This window comes from Anomalospiza imberbis, chromosome 5 (genome assembly GCF_031753505.1).
Source record: "Anomalospiza imberbis isolate Cuckoo-Finch-1a 21T00152 chromosome 5, ASM3175350v1, whole genome shotgun sequence".
NCBI classification, from domain to species: Eukaryota; Metazoa; Chordata; class Aves; order Passeriformes; family Viduidae; genus Anomalospiza; species Anomalospiza imberbis.
The window spans coordinates 4,831,661-4,843,534 of record NC_089685.1 but is presented as its reverse complement, the minus strand read 5'-3'; the positions used below and the strand labels follow the sequence as shown (position 1 = coordinate 4,843,534).

The 11,874-nt window shown below is 40.1% G+C and overlaps 1 long non-coding RNA gene across 1 annotated transcript; it reads left to right on the top strand.

The window, feature by feature from the left end:
- Positions 1-3,766: 3,766 nt before the first annotated feature.
- LOC137474937 (uncharacterized) lies at positions 3,767-4,969 on the top strand. Its single transcript, XR_010999561.1, has 2 exons — positions 3,767-3,845; positions 4,715-4,969. It is a non-coding gene; the product is annotated as an uncharacterized lncRNA (long non-coding RNA).
- The last annotated feature ends 6,905 nt before the right edge of the window (positions 4,970-11,874 follow it).

Genomic DNA, 11,874 nt, shown 5'->3' with positions numbered 1-11,874 from the left:
ATCTCAGATTTTTTTAATATCTATATATCATTGTATTGATCAAAAAAAATGTTGCTTGTGATTAATTCTAGATACTGGCCAAATTAAAAAAAACAGGTATTATGATGTTTGTCTTGGCTTATTCTACACATGAATTGGAAAAATCAAATTATGGTCGCTGCACAAGGCCTTTCCATGATTTCTTAACATTTTAATAATTAAATAAAGAAAGACTAAGATTACTTTGAGGGGTAGTTTTTTTGTAGACTGCTCCCTGAGATATGTTATTTGAATACTGATTTCTTATTTTCTTTTTAAGGAAGCAGCAGAAAGATTTGTTATATTTCTTGTTGAAAAATAAAATGGTACGTTTAGTCACTTACATGCATGTAAAGCTTTTCTTCTTCCCCTTGGACACTAGTATTCTTACTTTTCCCTTCAGTATTTTTTCTCCTAGTGCTGTTTATATGCCATATTACACTCTCTAATTTCCTTTTATCTTTTCTTTATTTTGCAATGTCTCAGTACATGTCTCTTTAAGACAAGTTAATTTAGTCAATTACTCCAGTTTGGTTTCAGATAAAATCTTTAATTTATCCAGGCCCCTCTTTATTCTTTCTAAGATCCTCTTTCCATTAATTTCATGAAACATTCTAATTCTCCATTTTAGGAAAAAGCTAATTTCACCCACTTGCACAGAATTCCTCAGTCTTTTTCCTCTATTGCATGTTTTACTTAAACAGTACTATGTGGGGATTGGTGATGTTCTTCTTACTAGAGAAGCTTTCCTTTCCTGCTCTGCCTGGAAAACTGACACAGATCCACTTGCCTTCTCCTGCATCTCTGAACAAGATAGAAAATGATGCATTCCCAAAATGATGAGGAAGTTTTCCTGCTCAATCACAGGAGAACATCTATGCCGCAGTCACCAAGGCCATGCCGTGTCTTGCAAAAGGGTTGTCAAGCCTTGGAGCAGGCTGTCCAGGGAAGTGGTAGAATCAGCAAGCCTGGAATTGTTCAAAAAATGTGGGGATGTGGTACTTGACATGGTTTAATGGTGGGCATGGTAGTGGTGCTGGGTTGACAGCTGGACTTGATGATCCTAGAGACCTGATGATTCCAACCATACCGATGTTGTGATTCCAGATTCTGTACCCCTGGGTGGTGGGTGTGGGGGATTTTTATTTAGGATTGGCTGGAACACCAGTGGGACAATGCTGGGGCTGCCCGTAAGTCAGCAGGTAGAGGCAGGTGTGCCGTGCAGTCATGCTGGAGTTTCCCTTCACTGGTTCTGGAATTTCCCTCCATAGAGTTGGAAATGGAGACTGCAACTCTCTTAAAGACTCTCCCTCTCCTCTCACCTTGGATTTTATTTTCCATGAGTGTTTCACACCCTGGCAGTTCCCCAGGACTGTTTTGCCTCATCCAGCAAGTTGCTCTCATTTTCCTCATTTAAGAAATGGGAAAGATAAACCCACTGCAAAACAGCTTGACCACCAATAGCCCCAGAGGGCACGAAGCAATGAGAAGGCAGAGATCGGTCGCTACTGCAAATAATTATATTGCTTCAGAAACAGCTTTCCTTGCTTAGTAATTTTCTTGTTCATCTGCACTCCTTGCTTCACTTAACTGGTCTTAGAGATGGGGCTTGACACGTGACAAGTTCATGACAATAATCAGTCCTCTTGTACTATCCTACTAAAAAAATACTGCAATGTGCTAGTGAATTTGGGCAGAAGAAGAGTGCTTCCTGCTTTTCCATGCAGAGGCGCAGACAACAGGATCAGGAAACTGAGTTTGCTGAAACTCCACCAAAAAAAAAAATTAAAAAGGAAAGAGACTAAAAACAACAACAACAGCAAAAAAAAAAAAAATAATATGGGGTTTATGTGGCTTGTCAAGATTTTTGGGTGGCTTGTCAGGCTGACGACAAATCTCATCCTGAATACAAGAAGATGGAAGTAGCTTAGTGGCCAGAGTGCTCAAAACTTGGGAGACATGGAGGACTTTATTCTTAGCAAAAGTGGGGATTAAAAATATATCCTTTAAATAAATTAATACCAAAAACCTATAGCATTCAGCAAAATTGACATGTTTTATTAAGAATAAGTTTACTCCATATGAAGCATGTTTAAACAAAAAAAAATTCACAAGGCGTAAAAAAAACCCTAAACAAAACCAAAATCAAAAAGAACTGGGTGCATTTTGAAACGTCGGCATATCAGACTGTAGGAGATTTATTTTGGTCATCTTCTTCTCCTTGTCTTTAAAAATGAGTCTGATGGGCCAAATTAGATAAATTATCTTCCTTCTTTGTATTGGACTATGCCAGAATCCCAAAATATATTCCAAAAGATTATACAACTCTAACTCTGCAAAGTATTAGAAAATGTGATCCAGACCCTCAGCTGCAGAGTAGCAGGGTATTTTAGAATAAATGCATTTGGTTCAGTTGAGCAGTGTTTACATACACAAAATCTCTATATTTCTGTGCAGAATATTGACCTGAACTCCCCTAAAATAAACCCATTTTTGCAAAGGCACTTCAAAAAGCAACCTCTTTATAGAATGCCACCAATGTGAACTACATTTGCAGAGATAACCCCATCACAGTGGACTCACATTTGAAATAATATTTACATATTCAATTTTTTTTCTATCATGAAATGCTCTATCAACTGTTACATTCCAATAACCATGAACATAAATGAGTGCAGACTTCAAATGGACAATCATTAACCTATGCTGTAATGATTATACAACATCCTTCAAATACTGAATGTTTTGAATGTGATCAAGTGATTCTTTCTTGTTATTTTGACTTTCATACTAATTATTAAACTTTAATTACCCATTATGGATAATTATTAATATTTATTGTGCATTATTGTCATTGTTCATGGGCTTTTATAAAGAGAACTATACTTGATATAGAGAAAAACATCATTAAATTAAATATTAATTTACATGGTTTTGCAGCAACCTATTTTTAAAACAAATGGGTATGAGCCTGTTTTTCTATTAGCTGTTATGTTTATAAATATTGATTTACTGCCTATTATTCTTCTTGACTACATTTCTGTGACTTTCTATACCTTTATGTTTTCTCTATAAGCATTTTCTCCCTTGTTAAGATTACAAATGTGAACAGAATAAAAAAGTTGTTAGAAAAGCAAGCAAATAAAAAGTTTCTACCAGTTACATTAGCAGTATAAATTATTGCCAGTGTTGGTACCTGGGGTAAGACAGAAGCAAGAAATGCAATCACAGCGTGCTTAAAATAAAATTAGGTGAAAAAAAAAATTCATGTATTACTTTCTCTAAAAATTGAGATGGAATAAAGCCAATTGACTTTCGAGCAGCACACAGAGCTTAACTCATTTTAAGTGTGCTTAAACACAGTAAGAGGCCTAGTAGGATTTTCAAAAGTCTCTATATCTGGATCAAAAATACAAGTGATACTATAGTCCAGGGTTGGTTTTAAATTTAAATGGGCAAAGTGTGGCTTCACAGATGTCCCAGGCCACAAAGTAAGGTAGCACATCGGGTCTAAAATAAACTTGGCCATCAGTTTTCTTGAAAAATCTACAAATTTGAGCTGAATTCTTTGGGATCTTTTATTCAAAAACATTCCTTAAAATATAACTGCTGGTTGCTTTTGGCCTTCAGCAGTTTACTGAGGCAGTCTCCACCTGAACGTTGACAAAGTTCAGTGCCATCAACCTGGTGTCATGGAATTACAGAATGGTTTGGGCTGGGAGGAACCTTAAAGGTCACTCATTTCCTTGCCCTGCCATGGGCAGGGGCATCTTCTACTAGACCAGGTTGCTCCATGACCCATCCAACCTGGCCTTGGACATTTCTAGGTATGGGGCATTCACAGTTTCTCTGGGCAATATGCGACAATGTCTTACCACTATCACAGTAAAGAAATTCTTCTTAATATCTAATCTAAAGCCACCCTGTTTCAGTTATCAGTGTTTAATGGGTGTGTGTGATGCCTAGCAGGACTGAGCTCAGAACATGCATTTGCCCAGGACATTCAAACACTCAGTACAAACAAATTCATTCCCTCAGTACAAATTCACAGCTCAGCCTCAGCCACAGACATGGCCACCATGCACTTGCTGAAAACATTCCCAGTAGGAAAAGTCAAACCTGAATATTTATAAAAGGTGAGCACAAAATGTGTGTGTGTGTGTGTGTGTGTGTGTGTGCGCGTGCACTCCATTTAAATGAATTTTACAGATGACCTGGACTAATAATTAAAAAAAAAAAAAAAATTTGCAACATCTCCCCTTATACATGCTATTTTTTTTAGAAATTTATCACGCAATCATTTCCATGAGTCTCATGTGACTTTATACGCAGTTAAAACAAGCCGTACATATGTAAAGTCTTCACCACCTTAAAGAAATTGACCCATATTAGGAACAATGTATGATACAGGACTGTATCCTCATCTGTGGTTTTATTTAAACCACACATAATCAGATGCCATATTTAGGTTTGAAAAGCCTTAGTTTTCTGTGCATATCTGGGTAGCTCCTGCTCCCCCAGAAGCCCATAAGAACATTGATTTGAAGCAAAGCCCACTCAGCATGCAAGGAGGCAGGAGCAGCAGCTGGTTTATGCACACTTACATGCATACCAATATCATTCTTACAGGTTCATGTAAAAATAATCTCAGGATTTACTTCCAAATAGTCCAAATCCCTCTTTCCCTTTATGATAGGCTCCACTGTGCCTGTTCGGATTTCCAGGTGTCATTTAAGAATGTGAAGTGCTCGTGAAACAGGAGGCAGAGCAGCTAAACCTGCTTCTGAAACAGATGACCCCATCTCCTCTGCATATCAGAGCTGGCCAGTGGATTGACCTGGATGTGTATTCACCTGTTTTCTGGGGCAGAGGGGCCATTCTTTTATTGGGATTTGTTGTTTTCTTTGAATAAAATTCTGATTGAAATCTGAGTAAAATGCATTAAAAATAATGAATGCGTGTTGCCAAAAAAATACTGCAGAGGTGTAATCTTTGACCTGGTTTCCCTGAAAATGTGCGAGAGAAATTTAGACATTTCCATGAGCACAGCAGGATTTTTACAGCTCACATTTCTGCTCTGTGGTGCTCTCAGAGGGGCAAACTGCATAGAAAAACATTAGATGCTCGATTAGATAATAGCATTAGCATTTAAGATAAACTTTCCTTTCTTCACAAAGATAAACTCTCATTATTTAAAACGTGTTTCATCCTCTGGTTCCTCCATAGGAGATACTCATGCAAGCTACCTGCCAATAGCAATTAAAGCTTAGTTTGCAGGGAAAGTGGGTTTAATTGCCAAAGCACTATTTATAGGAAGTCCCCCATGAGGATTACTGAGCTGCAAGAATGCAGATTAAGCAGAATGAGGGCAGCAGGGAGTGTGATGCACTTTGGCTAAACAGCTCTGTCAAGCTCAATAGGTGTGGGAGCCGCAGGAGTGCTGGTGACAGCCCAACATCGCTTCCCCCATGCACAGCTGGGTGCTGGAGACACTCTGCAGTGTGACAGCACGTCCTCAGACATTTAATAGCAAAGCATCCTCTCTCTCCAGGTATTTATACCCGCTCCTCACCACCCAATAACCATCACAGCTGGCAAAATCAGCCCTGGGGGGGTTGCTGGCTTTGTGAGTTGGGGGATTGTGGTTGTGCCTGCTCCCAAAGGATGCACAGGGGAGCCACAATTCTCCCCCTAATGGGGCTGGAATACTTCAGGCAAGGGAATTAGTCGTGCATTTCACTCCATGCCTTGCAGCAGCAAATGAGTGTGTTTACCTCCTGCCTTAGCATTGTCCAGAAAACAAAGACTACTAGGACAGGTAATGAGAGACAGCCACAGTGAACCCAGGGGTAATAGGGCTACTGTAACTGTAGTTGGGACAGGTGATTTCCTGTCACGTCCTGCCTTCCTTATGATCTACACCTGCCCAGTGAAGGGAAAAAATAGCCTGTGTAAAAGGGGGATCATTGAACTATTTTGGTTTGAAAGAACTTTTAAAGGTCATCTAGTGCATCCCCTTGCAATGAGTGGGGACACCTTCAACTGGATCAGGTTGCTCAGAGCCCTGTCCAACCTGACTTTGCATATTTCTTGGGACGGGGCATTCACCAGCTCTCTGGGCCACTTGTGCCAATGTTTCACCACCATCAAAATTAAATTTTCTTCCTTACCTATAGTCTAAGTCTTCCCTCTTGTAGTTAAAAACCATGATCTCTTGTCCTATTGCAATGAACATGCTAAATGCCCTCTCTGCCTTTATCTCCAAGACCTCTTCATTTGCCCCTTGGTATGTTCACAGTTCACCTGCTCTGTTTGCCTTCTCAAACATCTTCCCCTCAGGCAAGAGAAAAACTGCTGTAAAAATGGGAAATTTTATGCTTTCTTGTTAATTCTTCATAATCTTTTTATCATCATCATCAAGCTCAGCAAGAACATAAATGTTGGGATATTTGGGCAAAGGAGTGACTGAAAATAAATATATCACAGCCTAATATTGATTAAGATCAAATGCTTCACTAAGCTTTTATATGATTTCTAATTGTTTAAATACATTTTTAAACAATCTTAGCTAAAAATTAATGACAGTTAATCATAAAATGGTAAAATATTTTATTTTTCTAAGATATTTTAAGCTATGGTTAATGAATAAATTAGCTCATCTGACAGAAATTCACAGGCAAAATAGATGTTGTCAAATCTACAGTTTCACCGAAGGGGTTCCAGCTGAAAAATTACATCCTTCTCTGATTAAATCCCTCATTAAGATTCAGGCCTATTCTGTCAGTAAATCAGTAATCTGGTAAAAAAGGATAATATCATCATATTCCTTGTTGGCTTGCCTGTGTCCATCTTATCCCACCTTCTTTATACTCTAAACTCTTTGCAACAGGGATTGTGTTCATCACACAATCCACAACTTGCCAAGATCCCAGAGTTCTGTCATTGCCTATTAACTCTTGCTCTCCCTGAGCTGCAATTATTTCTACACTGATGATAATACAAGAAAAAACATGAGATTTAATCTCTTTGCAGGCTTCAGCAGTGCTCATGCATATGCCCAGATGTAGGCTAAGTTTTCAAGATTTCTCTCTGACTGCGAAATTTTGACAGCTCTGTTTGCACTCATTTTTTAAGGAAAATTTAATTATCTCTCATAACACCTTGATGGCTGGAGTCAGAGCTTTAGGAAAACACATAGAGAAGGAATTTGACTGATGGACAGGTGGTCTGCAGTAGGACCAGCTTTTGTTATAGTCCATGGAGGTGATGGTCTCTTGAAAGTCAGCAAGACCCACTGCAGAACCCTATGAGGCCATGCCACTTAAGGATTAGTTCCATAATTTTTTTACTTGCTCAGATAGAACACCTTATGAGGTTGCCTGTCATCCTGTGATTCATTTGTCAGTATCCACAAGAAACAACTTTTGCAAAATAGACCCTTACATGCCATGTGGAGTGGGGCAATAAACAACCTGGATCTATCTCAACCTGAAGCCACCCATTTAAAAGCTGAGAGAATTGGGATTGTTCAGGCTGGAGAAGAAAAGACTTTGGGGCAGCCTAATTTTGGCCTTCCTTTCATGAAGGGAGCCCACAAGAAAGATGGATAAAGAGACATTCAGCAAGCATGTGTAGTGATAGGAAAAGAGGGAATGGTTTTAAAGTGAAAGAGGGCAGGTTTGAATTAGATATTAGGAAAAAAATTCTTGACTGTGAGGGTGGTGAGGCCCTGGCACAGGTGGCCCAGAGAAGCTGTGGCTGCCCCATTCCTGGAAGTGTCCAAGGCCAGGCTGGACAGGGCTTGGAGCAACCTGGTCAATTGGAAGGTGTCCATGCCCATGGCAGGGGGTGGAAAGGTCTTTCAGGTGCTTTCACACTCAAACCATTCTGCTATTCTACAATTCAATGATCCCTCCTAATAGGGCAGGAGCAAAACCCTAAAGAATGAAAGTTACTGGAAAATTCCAGGGCTAAGCCTGGACAGATATTTAATGACCTAGATTCTGAGGAACACAACAATGGCTCTCAGAAGCCAAAATCTTAGAAGAGTGAACTACTCTTCTGTTTTTCTCTGGGGCAATCTGGGGAATGAAGTATGTATATGCTCATGAAATTAAGCAAGGATTGAGAGTCTGTTAGTGAGAGGAGAATATTGGGTCTTGCATCACTCAGCATTTCAAAAGCCAAAAGTGTGACACTTACTGCTTTTCACAAACATTCATTCTCCTCCTTTTTTTCCCCTCGATTTCTTCCCTCTTTTTAGACCTACACTCTCACAGAGATCAATGATCCCAGTGACTCCGTGACTTTAAATCTGGGTTCAGAAACAGATGAGCCCACACTGAATCCAGGAGTCTTCTTTGAAGCTTGAAGATATCCAGATCTGATCAAGGCTTGGCTCCTCCTCATGCAGAATAGTAATGCATTTTCCCATCCTTTTGACTGGATCTTTGTTCTTAGCTGGCAGAGGGACAACACAGTGATGCACAGCTGAACCACATTCCCCAAACAGAAGGCCAACAAAAAAACAGGGTCTGCCTCTACAGCTGACTCACAAACACCAGGCACAAACAGTATCATGAAGGTTTGAGGGGGAACATCCTGCTTAGAATCCTAGGAACTCTGCTCTCTGCTGGGTATGATCCTGCAAAGATTGTCACTTCTGATTAGTCTTAGGCAGAAGGAAAATTGTCTTTTAAATGAACCTCAGAAATTATTCTTTTTAAGGCGGGTAATCTATGCTAACCAGTTATTGGTGCCATGTTCAGAAGCTCAGACAGAGTTAAATTATGCTTCAGATTAATGTATTGAGCAGTTCAGGGGTTAGACAAACAGCTGTTTCTCAAGCAGGCACACTACAAAGCTTAACTGTTCACTAGAAGGGCAGATACAGTCTAGCTGAAGTCCCAGTGGGCCAACTTTTATTTGTTTCTGATTGGGAGATATCCAAAGCTGACTCCATGCTACTGATGACCTCCCTTAGCAGGGGCAGAAAGTTGAACCTCTGGAGCCAGTGTGATTTTACCAGTCTCTGGGAAAAAAAACCACAACAAATCTTCAGTGACTCTGAGATAATCTGCAAAATGTTGCACTTCCACTAATGAGCTTTAAAAATTCTGAGGGGGGAAAAATATATATGCAAATAGAGAGAGACTAAAGGGGAAAACCATATAAAATTCCTGAAATAAATATTACTTGTGACATTTTGCAAAGGTGTTAGTTAACCAAGCATGTTAGTTAATGAAGTGTATTCTAAACACCAAATTACTCAATGGGAAAAGCCCAACACAGATTGTTTAGTTACCTGATATCTCTTGAAGCATTTCAGCAAAGCACTGAGTTCCTTATTCAGAGCAGTAGCTGCCTAGTTTGGGGTAATGATTAAATGCTTACTCTGTGTAAAAGACCTGGTAATAAGGAAAAAAACATCCCAACCTAGAATAGAACATCCTTAAAAAAAACCAAAAACAACAACGAAACAACAAGAAAACAAAATCCAGAATTAATGGATTCAATGTCAAAAGTCCTATTAGATTCAGTGGCAGAAGTCCTGTTAGTTTCAAGAAGTGATTTGATCCTATCGTGATACAGATCTGCTTGCCAAATCTCAAGACACATAGATTTTGCATGTGGGGACATGGTTTAGTGTTGCACCTGGCAGTGCTGGGTTAATGGTTGGACTCGACAGCCTGAGAGGTCTTTTCCAGCATAAATGATTCCATCATTCTGAGTGTGGTCATTCACTGTTTTGTCAGGGAAAAAAGTAGGCTGAACTGGGGAGGCCAAATGATCTCAATAATAACTGTGGAGCTTTCTGAATCTTCATGGGTGCACACTCAGAAGAGTTCAGGAGTGTGTTTTCTGTCACCTGTAGTGGCTTTTCTGATAGTTCCAAACTCTCTGTGGACCCCCAGTGTCTGCCTTTCAGACCTTGCTCCAGTGGGTAGAGCACTGGCAAGTCTCACTGGTCACCAGATATAGGACCAGAGGGAATGGCCTGAATTTTTCTCAGGGAGGTTTAGGCTGGATATTGGGAAAAGGTTCACCATCAGAGGGTGATTAGGAACAGGGAAATGGTCACAGCACTGGCCCTGACAGAGGTCAAGAAGCATTTGGACAGCTCTCTCAGGTAGGACTCTTGGAGCTGTCTTGTTCAGGGCCAGGAGTTGGACTTCAATGTTCCTTGTCCCTTCCACCTCAAGATAGTCTATGATTTTATGATCAATTATAGTCAAATTAACTGTGCAAGCTCAAACCCACCAAAACTGACAAATCTTAAAGAATCCAACATATTTGATAGACATGAGGAGTGTACAAGTTCTGAATGCAGGCTGCCCTTAGAGCAATGGACCATCAAGGAGCACCATAATGATGTTAGATGTGTGTCTGCAGCCTCCTTTCTATCAGGAGGTCACCAAGAGGTCTAATGGGGGGTTTGATATTACCATATGACTCTGTGGAGGTGGCTTACACAGAGACAATTCATACTGAGAGATCCAGGGGGAATAACTGGTTATTAGTTCAGTTCTTGTGGGCAGTATGGAAGAAGTGAGTCATTACAAAGGATAAACTCAAATTGCAGCCGGCTTTACTTTTATATTGATAACATCTATTGCTAAATTATAACAATAACAGTGACGTTATCTGGAGAAAAAGGTCTTCAAAGCACCACTTCCCATCTTATTTCTGCTCTCTACCTAGAGGAACACTAGTTGCTTAGCTAAAGAACAGAAGAGATGTGGGTTTGATTCCTGGTCATGCTAAAGGTTTCCTGTCTTGCCTTGGGCAAGTCCCTAAATCTGCCTGAGTCTCATTTCCACCTCTGTGAAATGGGGATCATAGAACAGTGTGCCTTTCATCCACCTCGATTTAGAAGGTAAAACCTTCGTGTCACAGACTGCTTTAACACGTGAACTTTGGCATGTGTACATGCACAGAAAGAGAGGAGAGGGCTTAAAACACGACTTGCATTTTTGAGGGGTCCCGTGAATACTTAAAACACTGATAAATTGAGTTTCATTTAGAATGTACAATACAAGCAGAGTGGAGTTCTTCTAAACAAATATTCATGTTTCCACCTGAGCTTGTAGTCCAGAATCATAGCCAACAGGGACAAGACCCTTCTTCCCCAAAAGTATCCTGGGCTGCATCACAAGAAGCTTGGCCAGCAGGTTAAGGGAGGTTATTTTGCCCCCATTCTCTGCCCTTGTGAGAGCCCTCCTGAAGTTCTGTGTCCAAATATGAGGTCCTCAGCAAAAGAAAAATTAGGATTTCTTAGAGCAAGTCCAAATGAGGGCCACAAAAATGGTCGGAGGGCTGAAACACCTATCTATAAAGATAGGCTGAAAGAGTTGGAGTTGTTCAGCCTGGAGAAGAGAAGGCCCTGGGGAGACCTTGCTGTGTCCTTTCAATACCTAAAAGGGTTTGTAAAAAGACAGGGAGACACTTTTTACTAACACAGAACAAGCGGCAGCAGTTTTAAAGTGTGAGAGAGTAGGTTTAGATTAGACATTAGAAAGAAATTATTTACTGGGACAGTGGCAAGGCCCTGGCACAGGTTGCCCAGAGAAACTGTGGCTGCCCCATCCCTGGAAGTGTCCAAGGATAACTTGGATGGGGCTTGGAGTAACCTGGTTCAGTGAAAGATGTTCCTGCCCATGGCAAGGGAGTGGATTAGGTTGTATTTAAAAGTTCTTTAAAGCCCAAAACATTCTGTGATTCTGTGGATCTAAAAGTAGATATTGTGAACAGTTCAATATAAAGTACTTTATTTCTATTCAGTACTATAAAGGAATATTTTCCATCACAAGTTATGTGAAATATCCTCCCTTTCAGCTGTGTGGTTCTTTTTTTGCA